The sequence below is a fragment of the Somniosus microcephalus genome, chromosome 30 (assembly GCF_052327205.1).
Source record: "Somniosus microcephalus isolate GS21.2 chromosome 30, FLI_Smic_1.0, whole genome shotgun sequence".
NCBI lineage: Eukaryota > Metazoa > Chordata > Chondrichthyes > Squaliformes > Somniosidae > Somniosus > Somniosus microcephalus.
Genome location: NC_141016.1, coordinates 10,035,749 through 10,053,496, shown reverse-complemented (window position 1 = coordinate 10,053,496; position 17,748 = coordinate 10,035,749). Strand labels below are relative to the sequence as shown.

Genomic DNA, 17,748 nt, shown 5'->3' with positions numbered 1-17,748 from the left:
TGCCTATATAAAGAACATAAGAAATAGGAGCAGGAGGTGGCCATTCGGCCCCTCGAGCCTGCTCCCCCATTTATTGAGCTCATGGTTGATCCGATTTTGGCCTCAACTCCACTTTCCTGCCCGCTCCCCATAACCCTCGACTCCCCTGTTGCTCAAATATCTGTCTATCTCCGCCTTGAATATATTCAATGACTCCGCCTCCACAGCTCTCTGGGGTAGAGAATTCCAAAGATTCACGACCCTCAGAGAAGAAATTCCTCCTTATTTCCATCTTAAATGGGCGACACCTTATTCTGAGACTATGCCCCCACATTCTAGATTCCCCCACGAGACCCTTTCAGCATCTAACCTGTCCAACCCCCTCAGAATCTTGTATGTTTCAATAACATCAACTCATTCTTCTAAACTCCAATGAGTATAGGCCCAACCTGCTCAACCTTTCCTCATAAGACAACCCTTCCATCCCAGGAATCAACCTAGTGAACCGTCTCTGAACTGCCTCCAATGCAAGTCTATCCCTCCTTAAATAAGGGGACCAAAGCTGTACGCAGTACTCCAGGTGTGGTCTCACCAGCGCCCTGTACAGTTGTAGCAAGACTTCCCTACTTTTATACTCCATCCCCCTTGCAATAAAGGCTAACATTCCACTTACCTTTCTAATTACTTGCTGCACCTGCATGTTAACTTTTTGTGTTTCATGTACGAGGACACCCAAATCCCTCTGTACCGTCGCATTCTGTAGTCTTTCTCCATTTAAATAATATTTTTCTTTTCTATTCTTCCTACCAAAGTGGATAACCTCACATTTTCCCACATTATACTCCATCTGCCAAATTCTTGTCCACTCACTTAACCTATCTATATCACTTTGCAGACTCTATATAGGGCTGGATTTTGATACGGGGCGGGCTGGGGTCGTGTAATCCGCAGTTCGTGTTAGCCACCCGATTCTAAATCGATGTGGGAGAATGATGCAATTTTAACTTAATTGGCCAATTGAGTCCCAACGTGTGGGAACCCATGGCAAATGAGTTTTTCCTGTCTGAAAGTCATCTCCGATGACGTCATCATTGCTGCTGCATTTAAGGTCTGCAACAAGCCTTGCTTCTTCTGCAGACTGCCAACCTTTTGGCCTTTCATGTTAGAGGGACCTGGAGGCAGAATGACCAGCGAGAGACCTAGGTCTGGCATTATAGAGGCAATTTAGTGCTTTTTAAGGGCCTTATGGCCTATCCGCCTCTTGGCAGCGGGATGGAGGTGGGACCAGTAGACACGTGTAATGAAATCTGTTTGTCTTGATCCTGTATTCGTTTTGCACTCATGTATATTACCCTCCCCCACTGTGTATAGTTTCACTTCCTCTTTCCCGACTAACCTGGAAGGTTCCAGGTCTTGGTTCTTGGCTCCGCCCCTGACTTCTCTTAAATAAAGATCCCAGGATCTGTATGACTCATTCCTGTGAACCAGTCGGCGTGTTGAGATGTTAGCTCTGATCTTAGTGATTAAAAGCCAACTTGTTTAAGTCTATAACTTCTAGTTTTGTGGTTATTGAAGGCCCATCAACACGTTTTAATGAAAATTGCTTGGAGGCGGGATGGAGGCGGGGTTGGGCCCGCCTGCCAGTTTTTTGCAATTTTAACCCCCCACATGCCTCTAATCCCACCTCAACAGCCCGATGAAAATCGAGCCCTCTGGGGCAAATTTAACTGCCCGCCCGCCAGCTTTCTGCTGAGCGAGTTGGTGTTAAAAGCGCGTGTGGAAAACAGCACCCAGGGATGTGGCTGTTGTCTCATGCACACACAGTTGGTTTCACAGACTGAGGCAGCGTACTCACTAGAATTACTTGCCTGTCAGACACCAGCAGCTGAAGAATGAAGTCGAAACAGCTGTGTGCGCTGGAGAGCAGCTGCAACAAGTACCGTCTGTAAGCAGTGCAACTCACACCAAACCCTCCCAAGCACGTTGATCTTCCGCTCTGCGTGAGATCCCTGCTAAACTGCCAACTGAAAGCTGGGCTTATTTTGAATTAACAAGATAACGGGAGACTGACGCAAGTCAAAATATAAGTACGATACTGGCGGAGGTCATCTGTGTAACTTACTTGCCACGCCTTTGTTTGACAAGCGGCTTCATTTGCTCGCTAGGAGCCCTCAAAACTGACCTGGCTTGCTCCAGAATGCAGCTACGTGCTTTACCATAGATCGGACATGCTTCTGTCTCCATGCATGCAAGCGCTTGATTTCAATTGGAACTACTCCCTTTTAGAATTCCTTTGTCGTGAGAAAATGATTGGGACTGTGGCCTTCAACAAAAAGCCAGCACTGACTCCCAGACTAGTCAACACCTCAAAGAGGGGAAAATGAAAGGAGGCCCGGGCCAGATGGCCAAATGCGGCCGCAAGCCGAACAGCCGAAGAGCAGGTAGGCTGCAAAAATGCCGCCAGGCTACATTTGAGTACCACTGTCAGCCAGCAGCTCAGTGGGCAGTGTCATGAATCTTACCATGACTCATGAAGTAACACTGGGCGGCCAGCTGGTGGCGCCGTCCAAGGAGTATAAATACTCGGGCGTGGGCCCAGCTTGCTCAGGATGTTTCTGTAACCAGGAACTAGTGATGTAACTAGAATCTCATGGTTGTGAAACAGTTGATTAAAGCCTTGTTTTATACTCAAACCAAGGGCTCAGTAGTTTTTTTACATCAGGTAGCACTTTCGCCTCTGAGTCAGAAGGCTGTGGGTCTCAAGTCCCACTCCAGAGACATGAGCACCAAAATCTAGTGCAGTGCTGAGGGAGTACTGCACTGTCGGAGGTGCCGTCTTTCGAATGAGACGTTAAACCGAGATCCCCGTCTGCTCACTCAGGTGGATGTAACAGATCCAATGGCACAATTTCGAAGAAGAGCAGGGGAGTTCTCCCCGGTGTCCTGGGGCCAATATTTATCCCTCGATCAACCTCATTGAAACAGATGATCTGGTCATTATCACATTGCTGTTTGTGGGATCTTGCTGTGTGCAAACTGGCTGCCGCGTTTCGTACATTACAACAGTGACTACACTTCAAAAAGTACTTCATTGGCTGTGAAGCACTTTGAAAGAAAGAAGAAAGACTTGCATTTATATAGCGCCTTTCGCGACCACCAGACGTCTCAAAGCACTTTACAGCCAATTAAGTACTTTTTGAAGTGTAGTCACTGTTGTAATGTGGGATACATAGCAGCCAATTTGCACACAGCAAGCTCCCACAGACAGCAATGTGATAACGACCAGATAATCTGTTTTTAGTGATGTCGATTGAGGGATATATATTGGCCAGGGCACCAGGGAGAACTCCCCTGCTCTTCTTCGAAATAGTGGCCATGGGATCTTTTACATCCACCTGAGAGAGCAGACGGGGTCTCGGTTTAACATCTCATCCGAAAGGCGGCACCTCCGACAGTGCCGCGCTCCCTCAGCACTGCACTGGAGCGTCAGCCTAGCTTTATGTGCTCAAGTCTCTGGAGTGGGACGTGAACCCACAACCTTCTGACTCAGAGGCCAGAGCGCTACCCACTGAGCCACAGCATGATGCTTTGGGATGTCGTGAGGTCATGAAAGACGCTATGTAAACGCAAGTCTCTCTTTCTTTTTAGCATCCTCTGTAAATTAGTCGCCTGCCCTTAATTCCAACCAACTGTACAATTACAAGTTTGTTAATGGCACATAATTGAAGAAAACTTAAAATCTATTTTCCTTCACCCCCACAGGTTGATAGAGAGTTTACAGGCTCTTAATTCGGAGCTTGATTAATGCTGGTGGAAACCTTGCTGCTCGAGCGAGAACATGAACAGGTTGTGAAAAACAAAGTAACCAGCAGAATTACCGCCTCATTAATATACAATCCGGAGTGTTGTGTCCCAGCCCACTGCCGAATCAGAGGGAACATTCCCTCGTGGATAACTGCAAGGGAGTGTCCATCAATAAAAGAACAAGGACATATGCTTGATCTTATAGAAAGAAGAGGAAATATCCAACTAGGTACTAAATTAAACACTAAAGAGTCATGTTGGTGCTGACACAACCTTTTAAGCACATATACCAGCTTAAATTATTAATTTGAAAACTGGAAAATGGATTAGTCATGTAAAGCCCAATAAAAATATTCTAGTACGCAAATTATAATTGGCAAAGATGAAATTAATTAAATCTGTCGATAATCAACGTGGCTCTTGACCGTGCCCATTGATCCATCGTCCTAATTAACTTAATTCATTTAAACTGCATGTCGAAACATTGTTGAAGCTTGTAGAGTTTGGAAATTACAGTGACGCAAATTAAACAGCAGGGAGTAGAACAAGGGGACGTAGGTAATTTTAAGACTGATGTCAGGAAATTCTTCATACAAAGTGATCAAGTGGCAAATGAATTTCAACACAGATAAATGTGAGGTACAGGAAGCTCTCGTTTAAACGGCACCTGAATATCCGGAATTCTCTATTAACCGGCAAAATTCACACTCCGAAAACAACACCTCAATAACTGGCAATGTTGCCGAGTCCGAGTCTTCCACGGTGGCCGAGTTAGTCAGTGGGGGTAGTTCTCCAAACTGCCACTACTCGGCTTCTTGGTGCTGTCGGAAATCCGAACACCTCAATAACAGGAGTCTGACTCTCCCGCGCTCTATACAGTCGTTTTGTTTTACTGTTAAGTAATTAAAGAGTTATGGATTACCCTCAACTGGCAGTACTGTACTTAATCAAGCATCTTCCACCATCCATTTAACACAACATTCTGTAGGTGAGTACCCAATTACTGTATACTGCACATTTCTTGATTTTTTTTAAATTTTTGTTTGTTAAAAATAGCCTTGGTAGATAACCCTCTCCGTCATCCGGAATTTTTCATCAACCGGCACCATCCTGGCCCCATCGGTGCCGGATACCGAAGAGTTTCCTGTATTACATTTTGGTAGGAAGAATAGGGAGGTCACTTATCACTTGGAGGGTGCGAGTCTGGGTGGGGTAGAGGAACAAAGGGATCTCGGAGTACAAATACACAAATCACTAAAAGTTGCGACACAGGTTAACAAGGCCATAAAACAAGCAAACCAAGCACTAGGGTTTATTTCTACAGGGATAGAATTGAAAAGTAGGGAAGTTATGCTAAACCTGTATCGAACCTTGGTTAGACCACACTTGGAGTACTGCGTACAGTTCTGGTCGCCATATTGTAGAAAGGATATAGAGGCACTGGAGAGGGTGCAGAGAAGATTTACAAGGATGATACCAGAAAAGCAAACGTACACCTATCAGGAAAGGATGAACAGGCTGGGTCTCTTTTCTCTTGAAAAGAGAAGGCTGAGGGGTGACCTAATAGAGGTCTTTAAAATCATGAAAGGTTTTGAGAGAGTTAGAAAGAGAGTGTTTCCACTTGTGGGGAAGAGCATAACTAGAGGCCATCAATATAAGATAATCACCAAGAAATCCAATCGGGAATTCAGAAGAAACTTCTTTACCCAGAGAGTGGTGAGAATGTGGAACTCGCTACCACAGGGAGTGGTTGAAGCGAATAGTATCGATGCATTTAAGGAGAAGCTAGATAAGCATACGAGGGAGAAGGGAATAGAGGGTTATGCTGATAGAGTAAGATGAGGAAAGACGGGAGGAGGCTCGAGTGGAGCATAAACACCGGCATGGACTGAATGGCCTGTTTCTGTGCCATATTCCTATGTAAACATGTGGAATAAATGACCAGGTAGGGTGATGGAGGAAATGCGGCAGCCAATTTACACACAGCAAGATCCCACAAACAGCAATGTGATAATGACCAGATAATCTGTTTTAGTGATGTTGATTGAGGGATAAACATTGGCCCCAGGACACCGGGGATAACTCCCCTGCTCTTCTTCGAAATAGTGCCGTGGGATCTTTTACATCCAGCTGAGAGAGCAGACGGGGCCTTAGTTTAACGTCTCATCCGAAAGACGGCACCTCCGACAGTGCAGCGCTCCCTCAGCACTGCACTGGAGTGTCAGCCTAGATTTTTGTGCTCAAGTATCTGGAGTGGGACTTGAACCCACAACCTTCTGACTCCTAACCCTAACTTTAACCCTTCTGACTCAGAGGCGAGGGTGCTAGCAACTGATCCACAACTGACACACAAAGAAGGGTAAGTTGAGTGAAAAGATAAGTGCTCAGGATTTTGGGAGTTAAGTCCACATAACCAGAAAGTGACCAGGTCTAAAAATTGGTCGAAGTCTCGGGCCAAGGTCGTATTTGACTCCGAGTCGATTTGTCATCCAGTCGCGGAATTGCCAACATCCCGCCTTCTAAACACACAACAAATTTGGCAGAATGAGCCTGCAAGTCCGACTTTGGGTATTTTTGCAATATATAAAAGATTGCTTACCCAGACTCAGACCCTGCCCCGACCAACTCTGCGGCAACCCCTAAACAATGGAAATGCTACCATCCTAACATTGCTGCTACCAGGGAGATAATAATTTCGACAGTGCTTGACCTGAAGCAGATCCTCACCTTGATCCAGTGCCACGCTTCCAACAGCTGCACTGGCACAAAGCAGACAGAAACATTTGACTCCAAATATTGTAACACATACATTATTAGTATGCTGCAAATGGCTCGTATAAAGCCAGTCATGATAGATAGGCATCCAAAAGGATTATTGTTCCATCAGTATTACTTCTGCCACTGAGACAATATTATCTTGGAGACCAGCACTTCCAGATGAGGCTATTTCGGCATCCTGCAAATAACTGGGGTCAATCCCAAAAAGCGTACAGCTTGCTCAGTATTGGTGCCCTCCAGGGAATAAAAGGAGGAGAATGCAGAGAGGGGAACCACCGCTGTGCCAGCAGCAGAATCCAAGCTTCTGGATACGGGAGATCTGCTGGTTATGGTATTAATTACAGAGCTATCGCTTCAGGCTGTTGGGAATATCATCTTCAGCTTATTTTCAAAAATGTAATTAACACCTCAAAGAGAACACACTTTTTTTTAATAAAATGGTTACTTAGGGCTGCATTTTCCTCTCCGAGTTATGATCAACAAAGAATAGGTATGTGCAAACCAATGAGCAAACCTAACAGACCTTTCTTTTACATGAAAAAAAAACTAAACAAAACACCATCTCACAGATTGGCTGAAATGCGTTAGCGGCAATGAACAATCCCGGTCGGAGAGAGAACGATTTCCTCTGTTCTCCAGCTGAACAGCAGAAGACGGGGGAGGGGGTTCTGGGTTATTAGCAGGCAGGGCTCATACTGAAGGGCATTTTAGAAGCCCACACATATGCCCTCCCAAGCTTGCAAAACCTGCAGTGGCTGCCCAAGCTAGTACAGATCCCCCCTGCTAACAGCACATTTTCAAAAATTCATGGGGATGTGGGCATCGCTGGCAAGGCCAGCATTTATTGGCCCATCTCTGATTGCCCTTGAGAAGGTGGTGGTGAGGCGACATTTCAGAGGGCGGTTAAGAATCAACCACATTGCTGTGGGTCTAGAGTCACATACCGGCCAGACCAGCAGATTTCCTTCCCTAAAGGACATTAGTGAACCAGATGGGATTTTATGACAGTCCAGTAGTTTCATGGTCACCATTACTGACACTAGCGTTGTCTATCCTAGATGTATTTAATTAACTGAATTTAAATTGCCCAGCTGCCGTGGTGGGACTTGAGCTCATGTCTTCCAGATCATTAGTCCAGGCCTTGGGATTACTAGTCCAGTAACATAACCACTCTGCTACCGTGCACTTATCTCTTGCTTTCTCTTCCCTCTCAAAATCCATTTCAAGAAGTTATCTGCTTTGAAGGCCATTTACAGGAAACTTTCAATTTCCCGGCCCCTAAATAACCGGAACGCTCTATTCACCGGCAAAATTCAGGAGTCGGTTCAGGTAACTTTTTTTACTTTTAGTTACTTTTTTCACTCCATTTGTTGCTGTGCAAGGGTGTAGCTGAAGCTGTTGCTAAGCTACAGAGACGCTTGCAACTTGTGTCGATTGTTTTGAAGCTAAGCAATAGGGTTTGTTGCTTTATACGGAGCTCTGAGCTCCGTATCTTTTACTATAGCGTTCGGTTATCCGGAATTGTTGATGAACCGGCACCACGTCGGTCCCGTCCGTGCCGGATACCAGAAAGTTTCCTGTAATACACTCTTGCACACTCTTCCTCTGCATGGGAGTTCAATCTGCAGGGTACTGTCAACCACCAGATGTGGAACGCCCTTTGGACCAAGCAGAAGTTGACTTTGCCCATACAAGTTGACATTCCTAGCGACAAGGCAGCAGGTCCTGGCATCCTCCTCCCACACGATAGGGTAACTCTGCATAGTGCCCAACAAATGTCTAACAGTAAGGTGGTAGCGCCAAAACTGGGGTCTAAGGGGGCAATTTTGCCAGCCCTGGGGAGGCGGGTCTGCCGGGAAAATGGCAGAATTTAGGGGCGGGTGCCCAACCCGCCCCCAAGTCATCTTCCTAGGAGGCGGGTAGCCGACCCGCGCTGGGTCCCGTCTCCTTGGAGGCAGGAAGGGATTAAAGCCTATTAACTGCCTGTTAACAGGTAGTTAACAAACAGAAAATAGGATTATCCCCTTTTTGCCCTCACGACTGCGGGCTTCCCAAAGACTCTGAAACCCGCCAGGTCAGCGAGGCGAGTAGTGGGTCTGCGGGGGTCGGGGGGGTTGTGCAAAAGTGTGTTATGAAGGTAAGTGATGGGTGCAAGAGTGGAGAGATGAGTATCTGAGGTAAGTGTAAAGTGTTAGTAAAAGTTTACTTGCCTTTGTTTTTTCCTGCAGGCTTCAATCGGTGGGTATGCGGAGAGTCTCAGACCTCCGTGAAGCAGATGACAGATGGCTGCTGGATTCTCCAATGCAACAACCATCTAATTTCTGTAAAAGAAAGAAGTTTGATGAGATCTTGAATTCAAGACCTCATCAAACTGCAGAGAATGTCAGTGTTTGACAGCTGCACAGAGCTGTCAAACGATGACAATTCATCTGTCAAAAATTTTTGACAGATGAAACGTCACTTGCTGATGTTCTCTGCAACCGGCTTTCCCTTAATTGGGCTGCTGAACCCGCTGGGCAGGCTTAACAAGGTCAATCAAGGGAAAATAGCGTGGGTTGGCCAGAAGTTGATGGAGGCGGGACTGAAACCCGACAAGTGGGAGTCCCGCCTCCAAAAGCTCCCCAGTGAGAAAATCACCCCCTATGATTCAGTCTTAAGAGCCTCAGAAAGACACGACAACACTGGAACTTGGACCATAAATTCGGGCCCCACTTATTTATGAACTTTAGAGACTGATCCTCAAAGGAAACGAGGATGGAGTATGTTAATAAGAGCACAAGAAATAGGAGCAGGTTTGGGCCATTTGGCCCCTCGAGCCTGCTCCGCCATTCAATAAGGTCATGGCTGATCTTCTACGTCAACTCCATTTTCCTGCACTATCCCCATATCCCTTAATTCCCTTAATATTCAAAAATCTATCGATCTCTGTCTTGAATATACAGAACGACCGTTAAGAAGATAAAGTAGTGAAAAAGGAATATTAGGGAGATGCGGACTTGCCAGCATTGCCCACATAAAAGTTCAACTGTCATAGCAGATTTGTTTCAAAAAGGCGATGGATAAATACAGGAAACTTTGTGATATCCGGCACCGACGGGACCGGTGTGTTGCCGATCTATCAAAACTGCCGGACATACAAAGTTAATGTTGAAGCATACGGAGGTTTTCATCTCCGTATCTAACAACAAACACTGTTGCTTAGCAACAGCTTCTAAAGAGTCGGCTGCAGCTGCAAGCGTCTCTAGCTGAAGCTGTTGCTATAGCTACAGACCTTGCAGTGCCTGACTGGGGAAAAAAAAAAGAACGAGAACTAAAAATACTTATAGAAAACGGCTCCTGATTTTTGCCGTTAGATCGAGTATTCCAGACATACAACCTCCGGATAAACCAAAGTTTCCTGTATGTGGCTGGGAATGGTACTGGATGTTAGAATGATAGATATAGATCAAGATAACCAAGTGCTTCCCAAATTGCAACAGTGACTACACTTACTTCATTGGCTGTGAAGCGCTTTGGGATGTCCGGTGGTCATGAGAGGTGCTATATAAATGCAAGTCTTTCTTTCCTTTCACATTTGATGGCAGGAATGACGTATGAGGAGAGAGTGGGTCGATTAGGCTTATATTCGCTAGAGTTTAGAAGAATGAGAGGGGATCTCATTGAAACTTATAAAATTCTAACAGGACTAGACAGACTAGATGCAGGAAGGATGTTCCCGATGACGGGGGAGTCTAGAACCAGGGGTCACAGTCTAAGGATATGGGGTAAGCCATTTAGGACTGAGATGAGGAGGAATTTCTTCACCCAGAGAGTGGTGAACCTGTGGAATTCTCCGCCACACAAGGCAGTTGAGGCCAATTCATTAAATATATTCAAGAAGGAGTTAGATATATTTCTTAAGGCTAAAGGGATCAAGGGATATGGGGAGAAAGCAGGGACAGGGTACTGAATTTGGATGATCAGCCATGATCTCATTAAATGGCGGAGCAGGCTCGAGGGGCCGAATGGCCTACTCCTGCTCCTATCTTCTATGTTTCTATATTTGACATGTAATCATCCTGCAGGGGTGGGGGATGCCGTCTTGAAGGTAGATTAGGGTTCAAGAGTGGAAATGCAAGGATAGATGAATCTCTCTTGCGGTCAGGGAGTGTTTCTGTAGAGCATTGCTCAGGAGATTAAACGGGTAGCTATGGGGTCCACGATAGGGTAGACTGCACAATGTCCAAGGAAAACGCAAGGCTCGTTAGCTTTTTACTTTTCAAGCTTACACATTGTCCTTTAAAAGCCCTGCACATAAACTGGCCAGCAGGCCACTTGGAGCTTTTGATAGATTAGGAAAGGTTCTTTGGCCTTCAATGTACACAGGGCAAAAAAAAAAAGCATAAAAGCAAAATACTGCAGCTGCTGGAAATCTGAAATAAAGACAGAAAATGCTCGGCAGGTCAGGCCGCATCCGTGGAGAGAGAGAGAGAGAAACAGAGTTAACGTTTCAGGTCGGTGACCTTTCGTCAGAACTGGACTATATCAGATGTACAGGAAACTTTCTGGTATCCGGCACGGACGGGACCGACGTGGTGCCGGTTCATCAACAATTCCGGATAACCGAACGCTATAGTAAAAGATACGGACCTTAGAGCTCCGTATAAAGCAACAAACCCTGTTGCTTAGCAACAGCTTCAGAACAGCGTCCACAAGTTGCAAGCGTCTCTGTGGCTTAGCAACAGCTGCAGCCAAACCCTTGCCTTCCTCCATTTGTTGCTGTGCAAGTAATAAAAAAGTTACCTGAACCGACTCCTGAATTTTGCCGGTTAACCGACATTTCCGGTTATTTAGGGGCCGGTTAATCGAAAGTTTCCTGTAACAGGTTTAAAGCAAGTACACAGGGGCAGGGAAAGGGGCGAGGGGAGGAAGGAACAAAAAGGGAAGGCCTGTGATGGGGTGGAAGGCAGGAGAGATTAAATGACAAAAGAGGATGATGGTGCGAGGCAAAAGGAGATGGTAATAGGACAAGTTAAGAAGCAAAAGATGGACCTGGAGGAGCAGAATCATCAGCAACAACTGCCATCTGAAAAAATGGGGACAGAGGTTATGATCTGAAACTGTTCCACTCAATGTTGAGTCGCAAGGCTGCAAAGCGCCTAAATAGTAATAAAATAGTATGGTTGGCATCTAAACGAGTTATCCACACTGACTGTAACCTTTCTTTGAGGACGGGAACCAATTGTGTCAGCAAACAGGGGCTAAAAGCGAAACGGTGGTTTTGTGCTGTGGGCTCACGGAACCCTTGTTGAAATTTCCCCAAAACCCATTCCACTGCAGCTGTCGACTGGGAATGCAGTAAAGCTCTTTTCCATTTTACTGCTCAGGTTTTAAGACCTTTCCTATCCATCAGATTATGGTAGCGTAAGTAACAGGAGGTTTGCGACACGCTTCCGGGCTTCTGCACTTCCAACGTTCCAAAATGCCGATCTGTTCTTGTTGATGTCCTATTCCTGCTCGAAAACACAGATTTCGCGCAGTATTGTCTGCACGTCATCTTTGAAATGTGAATAAGTTGGGGAGTTCAATGGTACAGCTGGTTACGAATCCCTCACTTCACCAAAAGGCCAGCAAATGAATAAAACAAAAGAATCGTCTGTGCATAAATCTTATTTACTTTGAACCAGGGCTGGACCTCCAGCATTCTGTATGTTAGCCAAAGAATTATGCATTATTGGGTCATGAGCAACAACACTCAAGAAGCTCGACTCCATCCAGGACAAAGCAGCCCGCTTGATTTGGCACCCCATCCACCACCTTAAACATTCACTCCCTCCACCACCGGCGTACCGTGGCTGCAGTGTGTACCATCTACAAGATGCATTGCAGCAACTCACCAAGGCTTCTCCGGCAGCACCTCCCAAACCCGCGGCCTCTTCCACCTAGAAGGACAAGGGCAGCAGGCGCATGGGAACACCACCACCTCCAAGTACCCCTCCAAGTCACACACCATCCTGACTTAGAAATATATCGGCCGTTCCTTCATCGTCGCCAAGTCAAAATCCTGGAACTCCCTCCCTAACAGCACCGTGGGAGCACCTTCACCACACGGGACTGCAGCGGTTCAAGAAGGCGGCTCACCACCACCTTCTCAAGGGCAATTAGGGATGGGCAATAAATGCTGGTCTTGCCAGCGACGCCCACATCCCATAAACGAATTTTTAAAAACTAAGGCGTGTACCATGGACCTCCACATGCCACATGGAAAGTTTAGATCAATTGTTGCTGAAACCAACACATTTTCTTTTTCTGATTTAGATTTTCTCCCCAAATGAGATAACGAGGGTAATGTTGACACTATCGCACAACATCAACATTATCCTCATTGTCTCATTTGGGCAGCCTGTTTGACACCTCTCCCCATTTTTATTTCCACTGACTTCATTGTGGACCTCATTCGGGCCCATGGCCACTAGTTTGGACAGCCCAGTGATACAGGGAATCATACAGAACAGAAGGAGTCCATTCAGCCCATTGTGTTTGTGCTAGCACCTTGAAGGGGCTATCCAATTAGTCCCACTCCCCCCTTGCTCTTTCCTTATTGTCCTGTAGATTTTTTTCCCCTTCAAGTATAAGTTACTTTGAATCTGCTTCCACCATCATTTCAGGCAGCGCATTCCAGATCAGGGGTTCAGCATCTATGTCCAGCTGAGCAGAGCTTGGAGAAGATTGTGCCCACCAGCACCCCACTTCCCTCCCCCAACCCCCTCCACTGACACGGACTCTCCAAAGCTGTCCTTGCCACCAGTGTTTGCTCGTGCTCACTTTGTGAAATGTGAATCACCAGGTGAAATCCCAGCGAACTCTCTAACTGGACCCACCAAAGTGCGAGTATTTGCGCTGGTGCCTGGCAGTAAGTCCTGTGGCAGTGCACCCTCAGAATGAACGAGGTCACCTGAGGAATCGTCCTCATGCATGTCCACAGACTCTTGCTCTACGCGTGACGGCCCCTGGAAGACAAAAGAAAGGGATATGAATTAGCCGTGGAAAAGTATCTATCTTGACAATCACCAGACTCAGGCTTCTCATAATTCAGTCAGTCATTGATGAAATAAAGTGAGCGTGTGTGTCAGAGATATTTGTAATTCTGTCACCAGGCATCCGCGAGTTCCCAGTCGCTCCATCTCCGAATGCGAGCGACACAGATGTGCCACTTATCGCCATGGCCTCCTCCTCTGCATCAGTGAGCTGGACTATTTTTGACGGGCCACCTCCAGTCCTCTTCGTTGCGTTTTGCGCACTCTTCTCCTACAAGGGGCGAAAGAACTGACCCGTGAGTGACTGGAGGCCACGCATTCACCCAACGGATGCAGTGCATTCGGCGAGGGTGACCATCAGACAGGTGCATCACATTGCATAAGGGTTGGGGTGAGAGGCAGCGATGGACGGGTGAATGGGGAGGTGAGGAAGGGCATGGAAAGTGAAGTCTGGGTGCTGCCGAAACTTAAGTGGGTGTGACATTAGAAAACTACTAGGCACTTGGTCTAAGCGGTAAACAAAGCTTTAATCAACTGTTTTATTACATGGAGGTCTAGTTGTGTCCTTCACTAGTTCCTGTTAAGAATGTCCTGCGCAAGCTGGGCCCATGCCCGAGTATTTATACTCTCCCTGGACAGCGTCACCCGTAGGCCGCTCAGTATTATTTCATAAGTCTTTCTTTCATGAATGACTGATTCATGTCAGGGTGTGAGGAGTGATGTGACTGAGTGCGCTTGACAAGACAGAGTGAGGGCTTGAGGGGGGTTGTACACCACAGGGTGAGGGTGAACAAGCAACTGTACTCACTTTTCCCGACCTGGTCATTAAACTGCTTCCTGCGCTGATTCGAAGACCGGGGCACAACGCTCCTGCTGCTCACCTCCTCAGCCACCTCCGACAACGCCTTCTTGGTGACAGCAGCAGGTTTCTTCCTCCCATTGCTGAGGATTAGTACGTCACTCCTGCTCCCGACTGCAGGAATTCAAGGGAAGCGTCCTTGAATCTGGGCACTGGCCTTGCTCTTGGTGATTCCATGTTAAAACACCTCCTAGCGCCTCCACGTTCCATCTCCGCACTGGCCCTTCAAGTAGTTGACTTGAGATTGCGGCATGCAGGTGAGCATCACACCTGCCACGCAGCTGGGAGACGCGAAACCCGGAAGGAAAAGTGTAATCAATCACTCAGTCAAGTTTAAAATTGAGAATCCGACTTGCTAACTTTTCTTCCGGGATTGCCGCACGCAATTCTGCCCCTCCGCTCAGGACCCGCTTTGTATTAATATCGGGGCCACTGTCTTTGTTTCAGGAGTGACTGTTATTGGTGACGAACCTGTAGTATCTTTTGTAACTGCACATTACATTTCAACAATGACTACATTGGCTATAAAGCATTTTGGGACAAGGTCCAAACTCAGATCTCATGTGTCAGCCATGACACAGTGGGTAGCACTCTCGCCTCTGAGCCAGGAGGCTGTGGGTTCCAGTCCCACTCCAGAGACTTGAGCACAAAAATCTAGGCTGACACTCCCAGTGCAATGCTGAGGGAGTGCCGCACTGTCGGAGGTGCCGCCTTTCGGATGAGACGTTAAACCGAGGAGCCTGTCTGCCCTCTCAGGTGGATGTAAAAGATCCCATGGCACTATTTCGAAGAAGAGCAGGGGGGTTACCCCCAGTGTCCTGGCCAATGTTTACCCACCAATCAACATCACTAAAACAAACAGATTATCAGATTGCTGTTTGTGGGAGCTTGCTGTGCGCAAACTAGCTGCTTACGTCTCCTACACTACAACAGTGACTACACTTCAAAAGTACTTCATTGGCTGTAAAGCGCTTTGGGACGTCCTGAGGTTGTGAAAGGCGCTATAGAAATGCAAGTCTGTCTTTCTTTTCTCTTGCACAGGAACAAATCTGTGCTTAGTCCCCAGCACATTGGTGCTAGACTAACCTCGAAAAGACCCTTTCTCAAATAGTATTGTCAACTTGGTGAAATGATAGTCCACTGATATATTGGCAAATATGCCATCATTAATAATATATTCTCATTTCAATTAAGTTCAATAGATATATTAACAGACTGTGTGTGCACTGCCAGCGACAACAGATAATCAATAATTATCAAATTCCCTCCATGGAAGGAATACAACACCTGCCTTTTCCATATAGTTGCATTAATATGAGGGATGTTGGCCTGAGCGAGAACACTGATGTTGGTGCGCCTATCCTGCCAATGGATTTTCAGGATCTTGTGGAGGCAGCGTTGGTGGTACCTCTCCAGTGCTTTGAGGTGCCTGCTGTACATGGTCCATGTCCCTGAAGCATTCAGGAGGGCGGGCATCACTACTGCTCTGTAGACCATGAGCTTGGTGCTGAGTTTAAAGGTCCTGGTCTTCAAACGCTCTCTTCCTCAGGCAGCCGAAGGCTGCACTGGCACACTGAAGGCGGTGTTGGACTTCGTCATCATCTGTGATGTAAGAAAACTACTAGGCACTTGGTCTGAGTATTAAACAAGGCTTTAATCAACTGTTTCACAACATGGAGATCTAGTTGTGTCCTTCACTAGTTCCTGTTAAAGAATGTCCTGAGCAAGCTGGGCCCATGCCTGAGTATTTATACTCTCCCTGGACAGCGCCCAGTATCATTTCATAAGTCATTGCCACATGATTGACAAGATTCATGTCAGTCTGCATGCCCGATACGAGACTCCCAAAACAAGCGTTCTACTCGGAGCTCCGAGACGGCAAGAGAGCCCCAGGTGGGCAGAGGAAATGTTTCAAGGACGCCCTTAAAGCCTCCTTGAAAAAGTGCAACATCCCCACCGACACCTGGGAATCCCTGGCCCAAGACCACACAAAGTGGAGGAGAAGCATCTGGGAAGGCGCCGAACACCTCGAGTCTCTTCGCCCGGAGCAAGCGAAAGCCAAGCGCAAGGAGCGCACGTCAGCCCAAGCACCCCACCCCACCCACCCCTTCAACCACCGTCTGCCCCACCTGTGACAGAGACTGTAGGTCCCGCATTGGGCTCATCAGTCACCTGAGAACTCATTTTTAATGTGGAAGCAAGTCATCCTCGGTTCCGAGGGACTGCCTGAGAGAGAAGAAGGCATTAATGTGATTAGTGCCTACTGTCTGCTGTGCTGTCAGCCATGGCTCAGTGGGTACCACTCTCCCCTCTGAGTCAGAATGGGTGTGGGTTCAAGTCACACCCCAGCCACGTGGGCACAGCAATCCACGGCGATGCTCTAGTGATTACTGAGGGAGTGCGGCGCTGTCGGAAGTGCCATCTGTAGGATGGGACGTCAAGCCAAGATCCTGTCTGCTCTCCCAGGTGGAGGTACAAAATCCCATGGCACTACTTTGAAGAAGGGCTGGAGAGTTATCCCTGATTATCTGGTCATTATCTCATTGCTGTTTGTGGGAGCTTGCTGTGCGCAAAATGCCTGTCATGTTTCCTACATTACAACAGTGACTACACTTCAAAAAGTACTTCATTGGCTGTAAAGTGCTTTGGGCGGACCTGAGATTGTGAAAGGTGCTATAGAAATGCAAGTCTTTGTTTTCTGGCAGTGATGTTCTAAGTTCTATGCCATTTAAAACATTTGCACACTTTGCTTAACCTTGACTCCAGACAGCTTCTCAAATCTTTCCTTGTAGATCATTCCCTGTGCTTTCTTGTTGCAATCAGCCTACAATAATTCTTACAGGGCTTGACAGGGTAGATGCAGGGAGGATGTTTCCCCCCTGGCTGGAGAGTCTAGAACCAGGGGTCAGATTCTCGGAATAAGGGGTCGGCCATTTAGGACTGAGATGAGGAGGAATTTCTTCACTTATATGGTGGTGAATCTTTGGAATTCTCTGCCCCAGAGGGCTGTGGAGTCTCTGTCGTTGAGTATATTCAAGACAGAGAACGATAGATTTTTGAATATTAAGGGAATCAAGGGATATGGGGATAGTACAGGAAAGTGGAGATGAGGTAGAAGATCAGCCATGGTGTTATTGAATGGCGAAGCAAGCTCGAAGGGCCAAATGGCTGACTCCTGCTCCTATTTCTTATGTTCTTAATCTTCTGCACCCTCTCCCAATCCCTGTATGTTCAGTCCACTTCCAGGGGGCTGCGTGGGATTCAAAGTTTACATAGAAGGGAAACAAATTATTTTTCATTTCCAATGAAGCT

General features: G+C 46.9%; 1 protein-coding gene and 1 long non-coding RNA gene across 4 annotated transcripts in view; one reads left to right on the top strand and one right to left on the bottom strand.

The window, feature by feature from the left end:
• Window positions 1–4,711, top strand: part of LOC147097913 (uncharacterized) — a 118,688-nt gene extending 113,977 nt beyond the window's left edge. Inside the window, exons 1-2 of one of the 2 annotated variants that reach the window (XR_015074231.1) lie at window positions 1,762–2,420; window positions 3,742–4,711. This is a non-coding gene — a long non-coding RNA (uncharacterized LOC147097913). Of the gene's footprint in view, window positions 1–1,761; window positions 2,421–3,741 lie in introns of those variants that run through there. The other variant, XR_015074232.1, reaches the window with a different exon arrangement.
• LOC147097912 (netrin receptor UNC5D-like) overlaps window positions 1–17,748 on the bottom strand; it is a 743,147-nt gene that overhangs the window by 667,510 nt on the left and 57,889 nt on the right. The window lies entirely within an intron of this gene.